Raw genomic sequence first — 13,096 nt, forward strand, 5'->3', positions numbered from 1 at the left:
TTTCTCTAATGAGGTTGAGCCTCTTCACAGATTTACTGACCTAATTGGTGTTCTTTTCCCTGTAAATTGCCTGTTTTATGACTTAAACCATTTTTCCACTGAGCTAATTTTCATACTGTGGAAGTGTTCTTTAAAATTATGAACCTTATTCTGAGTTTGGTATTTACATTATAAATATTTTCTTCTAGTCCATCACTTTTCTAAAAAATTCTGTCTTTCCTAAAAATACATAATATTTCCTTCTAATACTTTTACAATTTTGTCCCACCTTTCAGTTATAGCAATTCTCTCCTTCCAGTTGCTCAGGCCAAAGGTGCCTGTGTCATCCCTCATTCCTCTCCTTCCCTCATGTACCACATCTAATTCATCAGTAAATTCTTTTGGGTCCATGTTCAAAATACAACCAGGCCCTGAGCACTTCCCCACCTTGTTAAAACCCTAGTCTGAGCACTAGCATCAATTGCCTGGCTCACTCCCAGAGTCTCCTAACTGGTCTCCCTGCTTCCTCCTTGTCCCCTTACAGTCTACTATCACAACAACTGGAGTGATCCTTTTATATGTAAGTCAGATCACGTCTCACTTTTGCTCAAGATCCTCCAATGGTTCCCAATTTGTCTCAAAGTAAAAGCCAAAGTCTTTAACTTAGATGACGCAAAAATTATCTGCACCACCCATTCCAGCACCTCTCCAACCTTATCTGCTACCATTCTTCCCTCTCTCTCTGCTCCAGCCACCCACCTGTTCTTCTTGTTGAATCTCCAAAGCAGCCAGGCAGGCTCCCACTCTTTAGGGCACATGCACTGGCACTGGCCTTTGTCTGTGACACTCGAACCCCAGATACCAATAGGGCCAATGCTCTTATCTTCTTTAAGTCTTTGCTCAAATGTCAGTTTCCAATGGCTCACTTACTCAATTTAAAACTGCAGCTTTCTCCATTGCAGCCCTCCCAATCCCCACTAGCTTTTCCTTTTTTCATAGCACTCATTACCATCCACCATACTATACAGCTTACTTATTGTTTTCTTCTTCACTCAGCTAGAAAGTAAACTTCAAGAGGGCAGTGATTTCTGTCTTTTATTCCAAGGGCCTAGAACAGTACCTTACACATAACAGGTACTCAATACTTTTTTTAAATTTGTTCGATACGAGTTTATTTCTGCTTGTCAGAACATACATTCACATACATATAAATGCCCATGCTCACAATATCAGTTCTGATTCAGGCTGTTTTTTATATCATCCTTCTTTTTTTCCCCCTCTCCTTTTTTTTTTTAACATTTTTTATTGATTTTTAATCATTTTACAATGTGTCAAATTCCAGTGTAAAGCACAATTTTTCAGTTATACATGAACATATATACATTCATTGTCACATTTTTTTCTCTGTGAGCTACCATAAGATCTTGCATATATTTCCCTGTGCTATACAGTATAATCTTGTTTATCTATTCTACATTTTGAAATCCCAGTCTATGCCTTCCCACCCCCTGCCCCCTTGGCAACCACAAGTTTGTATTCTATGCCTATGAGTCTGTTTCTGTTTTGCATTTATGTTTTGTTTTGTTTGTTTGTTTGTTGATGCTCCTGGAGAATGTCATTCTAAGTGAAGTAAGCCAGAAAGAGAAAGAAAAATACCATATGAGATCACGCATATGTGGAATCTAAAATCTAAAATACATTTTTGTTAAATTAATGAATTTGTGAATCTGGATTTAACCCATTTGAAATTTTGTTTTTGTTTTTGTTTTTTGGCAGGGGACGTAATTAAGTTTATTTTTATTTATTTATTTAATGGAGGTACTGGGGGTTGAACCCAGGACCTCGTGCATGCTAAGCATGCACTCTACCACTGAACTATACCCTCCCGTGTCCACTTGAAATTTACTTTTCTGTACTGTGTGAGATGGGGTGGAATGTTTTTTAATGCCCTAATGTCTTAATTAGGAGTAAATCCTTACCCTTTAAGGGAATTTTCTCTTTGGAAATAGCTAGATCATTTGAGATTAATTCTAATAAATAAGGTAGGTGATCAAGTTCAGTAATGCCATTTTGTGGTCAAGAAAATAATTATAAGGTAATTAGCCTGCTGTCTTTGTGTGTCTTGGGAGCTGGCTTACAAGTCAATCTTGGGTTTCCAGAAGACAAACCAAGGCCATTCTTATAGCATCATTATGAGAGAGAGAGACAGAGAAACCTGAAAGCAAAGCTTTTCATACATATTTTTTTGACAGTTGAAGTAGTCATCATGGGAAAATTAGAATTTATTGGACTTCTTTATACATATTTTATGGTTCTGTATGATTTTTAAAATTTTGAATTACATATAGAAGGGCACACTCCAGTCAGTGCTTAGAGTCCAAAGATTTTAATTCATTCCTCTTGTAATGGTTCCAAAGAAGTTGTTTCAAAAATTCCTCATGCAGTCACAGCACCACCGAAGCTTCCCTGCTTTTCCCAACGGCCTGCCAGGCATCTCTGCTTACATGCCCCACTGGTGCTTTAAACTTCACCTCACACATGTCATCCTCTGTTTCCAAACCTGTGCCACTTCCCAGTCACTGTAGCTGGTGCCCCCATTACAACTCTTCACTGGGGTATTCTTTGACTTCTGTTTTTATTCACCCTGCCATTCCACTAATATCAAATCCTATTCAGAACGTCTCTTTAGTCCATCTTCTTTCCATCTCCTGCCATACTCCAGTTCAGCCCTGATTATCTGTAATTTAGATGGTTACAGTAGCCTCCTAGCCCATCCCCTGGCCTCAAATCTTCCTCTCAAGTCCATCCTTTATAACCCTGCCAGGTAAATTTTCCTAAAGTCCAGTGTAATCATGTCATTCTCATAATCAAAAACCTTCCATGACTTCCCGTCACCTTTTTGCCGAGACATAAATGTTTTTATCAGACATTTAATAGGTACCAAACCTGTGTTTCCTGTCTATTTTTTGCTATTTGTAACACCAAAGAATGTCAGAGCTGGTCGAAGTCCTACAGACAGTCTCCAGACAAAACTAAATACTCTCCGTTCCCTGAACATATATGCCTCACTTCTCGATCCCTGTGCCTTTACATGGCTATTCCCTCCTCCTAGATCACCCATCCCATCAAGTCGAATTGTCAAAAATTTACTCATCCTCTGAGCCTCATCACAAATGCTAACTCCTCCACAGATTGTCTCCTGATTCCCATATGATGTGATCTCACCTTTGCAGCCGTAGTTAATACCATTTGCTCAGCACTTAGAGGATAGTACATCTATTCATATATGGGTCCCCTTTGTGCTTCTAAGAATGCAAGCTCCTAAGGAGAATAAGGACCAAGTTTAGGTGATTTCACACACACACACACACACAAAACCTGTTATGGACCAGGCATTATGCTAGGTTCTTTACGTGTATTATATCACAATCTTCTTCAAAGCCTTAAGATATAGGAAATATTATTATCCCCATTTTATAGAGAAAGAAACAGAAGGACAGGAAAATTATGCAATTTGCACAAATCTCATATATATCAACAGGCAGACTCAGGACTCATATCCTCATCCCTCTCAACTGGCCTCAAATACTCCTGTTATGTAGCCCATATCCTAGTTCACATGAACAGTTAGGCAGTTTTCTGCTTTCTTCACTAGGCAGTACCTATTGGCTTCTGCTCCCTCTCCCTGTCCTTTATTGCACATATCTAGTGAGCAGCCATGTTTATCCTGCTTTACCAGGACCTTGTTTATCAGATCCTTATGAAATGGCTGCCTGTCATCCTCTTCATAAGTAAAGCTGTTGCTGGTCAAAACCTCAGTACCTGGTAACCATCTTATTGCTGAAGATGAGGCTCAGAGAGAATGTTTCTCAAGATCACATAAACACCAGAGTCAGGACCTCAACCCAAGTCAGCCAGCTCTGGAACACGTGCTCTTAACTTACGGTAGACTATGACTTAAATGACCTGGCCTAGTGATGTTATGAATTCACTTTTTCAAGTTCATGGTATATCAAAGTGACTATCTGAAAGGTAACACTCATTTGGATGTGAACAAATGTAGAATAACATCAGCATCAACAACAACAAACTTCCTTACTCCAAGTTAACACTGAGTTGCCTTGAAAACAATTAAAAGAAGTAGCACATAATTCTACAATTCTCCGAACCAGGAAGCTGAGAGTCCCAGACTAGGGATTCCAGAAAGGGAAACTCTCAAGTGAATTCTATGATAGTGCTACATAGTGAAAGAGTCCTCCTTCTCACTCCCATCCCTGTGTATAAGGGCTGGCATTTCTCTCAGCAATCAACCTGGTGTGAACTCACAACCCCTAAATATGCTCTCTGGGCACCTTGCTGGAACTCCTCCAGAGGCCTCCTGAGAATGGCCAGCAGTAGCCCTCAGTGAAGCTGTGAAACAAGGGCACTTGAGGAAGATGTTTAGGTAGGGCTACGGAGTTTCTGTCCTGTTGAATTTGGGAAATCTTTGTTTCCTCTCGCAGAGGGAAGAATCATGCAGAAAGTTCTCCTTTGGCAAGTCGTGTTTTAACAAGGAGTATGAGTCAGCTCGTGTCGAGTAGCGTGGGACTGCTTACCTAGCGATAGTAGGGAGGTTGGAAAGAGTTAGTACCAGGAACTCTATGTTAACTGATAGTGTGACTCAACCTGCTGTGTACATTAATGTGTTTGGGGAAGCCTACTCCTAGGCAATTTGTGTTGACGCACTGTACAAATACATGTCATAGGCTCCACTTAAAAAAAATACATGTATGCGCAGGCGCAAGCACACACATGTGCGTGCACACATGCACACACCTATTCAACCCAAAGAGGTCCCGGATCCTTCCATTACTTCCAATTGGAAGAAGTCAAGTTTGACTTGAACTCAGAAAATCATATTCTAATTGTACAACTGCAGGGCCCTGGTTTGGTGTCTGTTTGTTTGTTTAGCCAGTCCTATTTAATACTTCCTAAAACTGCCATACTTGAGTGAAGTTAACCCTAAAAATCAGAGATCCTTTTGGAACCAAGAGATTGAAGAATTTCACAGCTGCCTAAGGTACCATTAATGGTACCTGTGACTTAGTAATAAGAGTTGCCAAATGCTGAAGGCTTACTAGATGACAGGCTCTGGGTTTAGTATTTAATATGCATTAAGTCTCACACTAATCCTATGAAGGAGGTATTAGTCATGCTCCTTGTTTTACAAATGAGGGAAATAAAGTTCAGAGAGGTAAAACGAGTTTTCTTTGGTCACACGGTTTGTAAGTGGCAAATCCAGGCCTCAGGCCCAAGTGTGACAACTCCAAAGCCCACTGCCCTGCCAATTATGTGATGTGACTTCCCAGCATTGAACAAGGAACAGTAGAATACGTAGTTAACACAGCCCCTGCTTGCATGGCTCACAGTCTCACTGGGAAGACAAGGCAAATATATACCAAACAGGACTTATGCTAAGAAGTATGCAATCGTGAAAGGCCACATTATGCAACACAGAAAACAAATAAATACAAGTACAAAAAGAGAAATATGGACTATTGCAAGGGATGGCTGTGATCCTCAAAATCTTCATTGCAGAATGAATTCTGTGGGATCCACCTGGCAGGAGACAGGGATTCTGGGAGGATTTGAGTAGGATACTTTTTCCTATCCCTCCCCATCCTTTCCCCTTTAGTAACCATAAATTTGTTTTCTGTGTCTGAGTCTATTTCTGTTTTGTGAGTAAGTTAATTTGTATAATTTTTTGATTCCACATATAAGTGACATCATATGATGTTTGTCTTTCTCTGTCTGACTTACTTCACTTAATATGATAATCTCTAGGTCCATCCATGTTGCTGCAAATAGTATTGTTTCATTCTTTTTATGGCTGAGTAATATTCCATATATATATATATATATATATATATATATATATATGGAATACCACAACTTTATCCAATCATCTGTCGATGGACATTTAGGTTGCTTGAGTAAGATTTTTGAAGGTAAAGAACTAGAATGAACGATGAAAAGAGAGAGGTACTGTTTCAGAAAAATGACAATAAGGCAGAGGCCAGGCTGCTTTACGGAAGGGCTGGAAAGAAATCAGTGTTAGGAATATCTAAAAAAAGAGTTAAGATGGGGGTCAGGCATGAAGAAGCTTACAAAGAAGAGACTAAGCTGGAGAAAATGGCAAAAGTGTCAAATTCTATCGGATTTGGTTTACAGTAGGGGAAGCAAACGAAAAGTCTGTTTTTGTACTTGCTTGTCTGCTTGGCTTTTATCGGACCTGATGTTTTGCTCTTGCTGTTTATAGTTTGCTAGGTTTAATGAGGCAGCATAGCACAGTGACAAAGAGTGCAGTCTCCAGAGTCAGGCAGCTTGGCTTTAAACATAGGCTCTGCCATTTACCAGCTGAGGGATGGTGAGCAAGTTACTTCATTTCTTTGTGCCTCATTTTCCTCACCCATAAAATGAGATAAAAGAAGACCTACCTCATGAGATGATTATTGTTGTAAGAATTATTATTTGCAAAGTGCTAAGAATAGTGCCTGAATATAGTAAGTGCTATAGATGTGCTTGTATAAATACAAATGTAACTCCTTATCAACACTGAAATATGTGGGAAATTTCTAAAGTCACTGTGTAAAGATCATTCTCTTAAAAACAACTGGTCGATGGGGCCACCCAGGCAGACTACAGTGTGGCAATCATTGAGGAGAGCTGAGGAGTGGCTGCTGCCTTCACATAGGGCTTGTAACCTGGCAGGGCTCACAGTCCCCATCACCCTCAACTGCTTACACCTGGCCCACTTCATGTGCTCTTGTGACTCCTGGTTTAAAGTGAAAGGGACATCCTCGTTCCTAATATGCCCCTTTACTTACAAAGAGAGCTTATAAAGGAAGCAATATGAGCCAGGAACCCAGGATGCTCTAACCCTGAGAGTCCAGGGGAAGTATCTGTCCTCCTCCCCTAGCTAGGTTCCTTCTTTGGCTCAAGGTTTTGGGCCACTAGGCTAAACCAGCACTCCCATCCCCAAAGCCTCCTCCACTGACTCAAGTCTTCCTGCCCACTTCAGCACTTCTGATGGGAAGGAGGACTTAGGGTTCCCACAATCCTTTGCAGCAGCAACTCTGGGGGAAGCACAGAGCTGAGATAAGCAAAACAGGGATGTGTAGACTTCCCCTGATTTATCAGGCCTTGACAAAGTGTGTCCTCCTCCTACATTCCTATAGTTTATTAAACTGTGCCTCAAAGTCTGAAAGTTCTATGGCTCAGGACTAATTTACACAGCAGCTAGCCCCAAACCAAGCTGTGACGTCAATCAAGTTTTTCTTCAGTTACCATCCATTAGAACATTACCAGGCAGTGAGCTTCTGGTGGTCCCTGGCTCTTTGTGTTCTGGAGCTGCTCAGGGCCATTTGGTAGAGAGCTTGGCCCGAGCCTCCCCCAGAGGTTTTCTGAGTCTCAAAGCCAGTGTGTCTCTCCCTCAGAGGAGCTGTTCTTTGTTTCTGTCCTCCAGGGGCATGACTGAGTCCTACCTAGGTGGGGTGGGTATGCAGACCAGCTGGCATCACCCCTGGATATGGTCCCCACCTTTGCTCGTGAGGAATGATTAGTGTTGGGAATATCAGGGCATGCAGGAGGGGAGAAGCTGCAGGAGGAGACACTGGGAAAGGAGACCTTGGGGCTTTAGTCAAATGCTACTGTGGCCATGGCTTTTGAATAAGCAGCACAGTTATGCTTACACCTGGGTGTAGCTACTCGAAGAGGGCCACAGAGGGCCCACTTCCAGGGTTAGAAATCAGGCGGCCCATCACACAGGGTTAAGACACAGACATGATGTGACAGCTCCAGAACATTGAGTCCAAATTCTTCATTTCATGGAGCACCAGTATTGCCCTGGGTCTCACAACTCATTGCAGGGGTCAAGCAGGGACTAGAATCAGGTCTCCTGACTCTTCTGGTACGACTTCCCAGGAGAGGAAAAGGTGTAGAAATGGGAAACTCAAGACTTGGTCTAATCACCCACGTATCTGATGAATAACAGTTCTGGAGCCCTTTCCAACTGGGTGGAGGTGGGCAGCCTGGTCCCAGCCCCAACCAGCAGGAAATAACTTTTGCCAATCTCCACCACTCTATGACCCTCCCAAGGTAAACAGTGCCTGGTTTCAGGTGGGACCTGCATCTGAGGGCCCTGCAGTAAAGAAGACTCTGGGTAGAGAGGTACTAAGAGAAGCATGTATCTGTGGGGAAAGCTGTTCTGATCTATGCATACCTCCCTGGCACTGTCACTATACATCCCAGCAAGGCTGAAATTCCTTACCCCATTTCTCAGCTAAGGCTTTGTGTTCAACAAGTGGTTGGGAAGGGTGATGATAACATGCTCTAGCCCCCCACTGCCTCTCCGACCTCATCTCCCACCACTCTCCTGCCTTGCTCACTCCTCTGTGGCCACTCTGTCCTCCTTGGTATTCCTCAAACAAGCCAATAATGCTTCCACTCCAGGGCCTTTGCACTTACTGTTCTCCTCCAGCTATCTGTATGGTTTGTTCCCACTCTTCCCACGAATCTTTGTTCAAATGTCACCTTCCCAGTGGTCCCTTCCCCAACTACCCTATCTAAAAGTGTACCTGTCACCCTCTAAAGGCTTACTCTGCTTTTTATTTTCTCCTCATAGCACTTACCACTATCTTACACTATATTACATATTTTGTTTAGTGTATTTCCACACTAAAATATGAGACAGATATGTGAAAATAGAGACTTTGGCACGTTCATTCCTGAATCTCCATCACCTGACACATAACAGGTGCTCAATAAATATTAGCTGGATAAATGGATGAGTGGATAGAGAGGAGACTTCCATATTCTTCTTGGTGCATGGTTACATATCACAAGTGACACTGTAAACACATATTCATTCCATTTATTCATTTACCAAACAAATATTCATTGAATGCCCTCATGTCTCAGCCATAGTATACTCAGACTAATGGAAAAGAAAGACGAGTAGACAGGGAATGATGATACAGTGCAGTAAGTAATACCCAGGGTTTTTGGAAGCACAGAGAAGGAGCTGGTGAAGGCTTGCTTCTTAAGGAAGATGGATCTTGAAGAGTAGGAGATACTAGTCAGGAGAAGAAAACTGAGGTGGGGCTGTGGAGAAGGGCATTTCAACATGCGTGTGAACACAGAGGCTCATCTGGGGAACAACTTTACCATGTTGGGCCACAGAGTGGCAGAGAAGGAGAGATGTAGGGACAATGAAGGCTGGGGACAAAGCAGAGGTGCTGGTTGGAGGGCCTTGCTTGCCGTAGTATGTACGGAATTAAGCCTTTAAGTCAGAGGAGACAAACTTGTCAACCACAGAGAACACCAGCTTACAGATGTATATAGTTGGACCTACAAAGTTATTCTTTTAAATTAAGTGGCCAAGATTTTTTAATTAATATATTCATATAAAAATTTAGAATTTTAGCTTTTCTTGAAGTATCAGAATATCACACCCATCTAGCCCACATGGCTATAACTGCTAGCATCTGAGCAGGTGTCCCCATTAAACAGGGCTTTTGCTCTCCACTTTGTTTCCACTCAGCCTGCTTCATTGATTATGTTATGGCTAATCCCCAACCCCTAGTATGGCCAGGAAGTGGCAAGGCTTGAGGTTTGAGTCTTCAAAACCCACACTCTTACCCAATACATGATTAATGCCTGGCACAAAGAAGGCCCTCCATAATACTTCATTTGGAGGATCAACAAACTCATACCATTGTCTCCTACTGGAAAGACTTTCCCGCTGTCTCTGCCTAGGCAGATCCTGCCCCATCTCTCAAGGCCCAGCTCAGATACAGCCTCCTGCATGAAGTCTTTCCTGATTTCATGCTCCCCACCCAACAGGTGTGACCTCTCCTGTGGCTATGGAGTGGAGGATATGAAGGCAACAAAACTAGGGTACAAGGGAGTACTGGGATGGTTAGAGCTGTGCTGCAGATGGAAAGAAAAATCTGAGGCTCGAACTTGAGAATCTGTGTACCTGAGTGGAGAATGCATAAATGGTGAAAGCTGAGAGACAGCTGTAAATGAAGTAAAACAGACCCCAGTTTTTCCTTGCTTGGAATGTCTCCTTTCTTTTTATTTCTCTTCTTGTTTTCTTTCTTTTCTAGCTCTCTGTCCCCTGTACCTTAACTGGCAACTGGCAGAGAGTTAACAAGCAACCCACAGGCTTGCAAAGACAGCTTTCCGAAGAACTGTTCTGAACAGCCAAAATAAGATTGCAGCAACAATACTGAGAGGGTCACCATAAACACAACAATCCCCAATCATTCCAACTGCAAGTTGTGCAGCACTAACAGATAAAGAAAACTGCACCCTGGGACAAGACCACAGTCCTATATCCCTCTCTTCTCCTCATCCTATAAAAACCCCAATGCCAATTTGGCTCGGGGAGTTACCTGATGTCAAGGTGCTCCCTGATACGTATCAACTGAATAGTCTGTAACCTCTATTTGAGTCACTTTAACTATCTTTAACAGTCTGATGCTTTGAGACAGACTGGGTCTGGATAAGCCCTCGAGCCTTCTGAGATTCAGATATGGACAAAGCAAGCTGAGGAACCTCTTCCTCCCTTCATGGAGACCCCTGTTGGTCAAATGGTAAATCCCGTTCCTTCTCACGTGCTCCAGCTCTTTTTTGTTGCTGCAAGTTGCATGCTTTGATTCTTTGAAAGGGTTAATCCATTGTCTGACTGAAGTCACTGTCTCTATTTTCTTTTTGCCTTTTGAGGTTCTCTGGCCTTTCAGGTTCCCTGGGAGCAGGAAATGAGATGATGATCCTAAGGTCAAATAAGGCCTTTCTTCTTCTATGATGATCTCTTTTATTATGGGCTGAGTGGAGTGACTTCAAGGAAGACAATTTTGAACTGCAGTGGTCAGTTTGGGACTCTTGGGACCCATCAAGACTCATGTCTTAGAATAAAAAGGAAATAAGATGGCTACCTAACAGTGGGCAGCTTTCTTTAATTGACAAGGAGAAGCTGAGAAAAGAAACAGTTCAGAAAGATTCCAATCTATTGAGTTCTCTGTTAAAACAATCCCAGCCCTCTCTTCCCAAAGATCTTCTCCCTTCTAACTCTGTGTCTGCCTCTTACAACCCAATTCCCTCCTAGTCTTCCTCCCCTCCTGTGCTCTGTCCCCTGCTCTGCCCTCTTCTCCTCCTTTTTCCCTTTCTTAGCTTTCTCTCACCTTTAGATTCCTACCTTCAGAACTCTCAAGATATGTGAAAGTCAGAAAGATAGGAGAAAGTCTTTCAAGGCAATCCCTGAAGGTTTTCCCTCTTCCATTGACTGAGGAATAACCCATATATGTGAATAATTTTAGGGAACAATTAGAAACCACTTTTAAAGAATATTCAGGGTTGGGCATGAATGCTAACACCCAAAAGCCATCTGTACTTTCTCCGTTAATGGCCTTAAGCCTGAAATATCAGATGCTATTCAGAAGCATAAAATAGGCTGGCAAACCACACCCATTCACGAGTTACAGTTTGTGTTCAGCACTTTTTCTTTCAGCATTTTGCAGAGCATGATAAACAATGAGAAAGCCACACACCACAAATTTATGTCACTATGACTTAGCTTGAAGGAAATAAAAGGCCCTCCACAAACACAGCATAGACAGACAAGAATACTTGCAGATACTGCAGAGAGAATGACACTGGACCTGCTACTGTCCCGCTTTGGCCAGGAAACAAGACATTCAACTTGGGTTGCCAGAGTTAGCAAATAAAAATACAGCAGATTTTGAATTTCAGATAAACAATGAATAATATCTTAGCATAAGTATGTCTCATGAAATATCTGGGGACAGACACTAAAAAATGATTCATTTCTTATTTGACATTCAAATTTAACTGAACTTCCTACATTTCACCCTGGCAACCCTATATAGGTTGCTCAATCAGAAACAAAGTCCTCCCCTCCAAGGAAGGCATCCTAGAGTATCCCCAATTGCCTTCGGATCAGCAAGGAGAAATAACTCTATTCATAAATGGTCATTCAACCTCATTTTTAGTAGACACTGGAGCCACACTCTTTACCATTAATTCCTTCCAGTTTTTCACCATCCTCCTTCAGGATAATAAATCTCCATGGTGGGATTTACCAATTGAACACATTCTTTCCCTCTTGTTTAGCCCTCTGCCTGTCTCTTTGGGTCCCTCAGCTTTTCAACATACTTTTCTCTTCAGTCCTTCCACCTTCTCTAACCTATTCAGAAGGGACATTTTGGCTCAATGGAGAGCTACTACTAGGTGTACACCCAAAGGACAGACATTTTCTTGATCTCTTAGACTATGATAACCCAGCACGCCATCTTATGGTGACTTTCCTCAACGACCTGAGTAGTACCTGAAGAATACTCCTGAGTCCTCCATTCACTTTCTGCCTAAAATACCTCAGTTTTCTGATTTAATTTCTTCAGTACCCAATATCCTCTCGGTCTCCTCAGCTACAGACATGGGAAAAATAAAGGATATAGAACCCTTACAAGCCAATATTGACCCCACAATGCCTCTGCCTAAATTGGGCCAGTATCCCCTAAAACCCAAAGCACTAGAGGAGTATGACCCATTGTGACATATTTCATACTTAAAGGCTTAATCAGTCCCTGTACTAGTGCCTCCAATACTCTTATCTATCCAGTAAAAACAGCCTACTGGACATAGGTACCACTTTGTACAAAGAGTAAGGGCTATTAACCATATGGTATTCCATATTTCCCTATGGTTCCCAAGCCAAACACTATCCTGGTTTCTATACCTCAAAATTCAATATACTTCACAGGAGTAATCTGTTTAGCCTTCTTTAGTGTTCCCTTGCATTCTGATTTCCAACACCTTTTCACTTTAACATGGAAAAAACAACATTACACCTTGACTGTGATGCCACAAGACCTCACTGAAGCCCCTCCACACTTATCTCAGGTTCTCAATTATAATCTCCAAGAACTGCAATTTCTCTGTTCCTCTTCCTTGATCCAATAAGCTCTTATAGTCACCTGATCTAACTTCTTCTAAAGAGGACTCTCTTTATCTCTTAGAAACTTTGGCTATAAAAGGACATATAGTCTGTAAGGAT

The sequence above is a fragment of the Vicugna pacos genome, chromosome X (assembly GCF_048564905.1).
Source record: "Vicugna pacos chromosome X, VicPac4, whole genome shotgun sequence".
In the NCBI taxonomy this organism is placed as follows: domain Eukaryota; kingdom Metazoa; phylum Chordata; class Mammalia; order Artiodactyla; family Camelidae; genus Vicugna; species Vicugna pacos.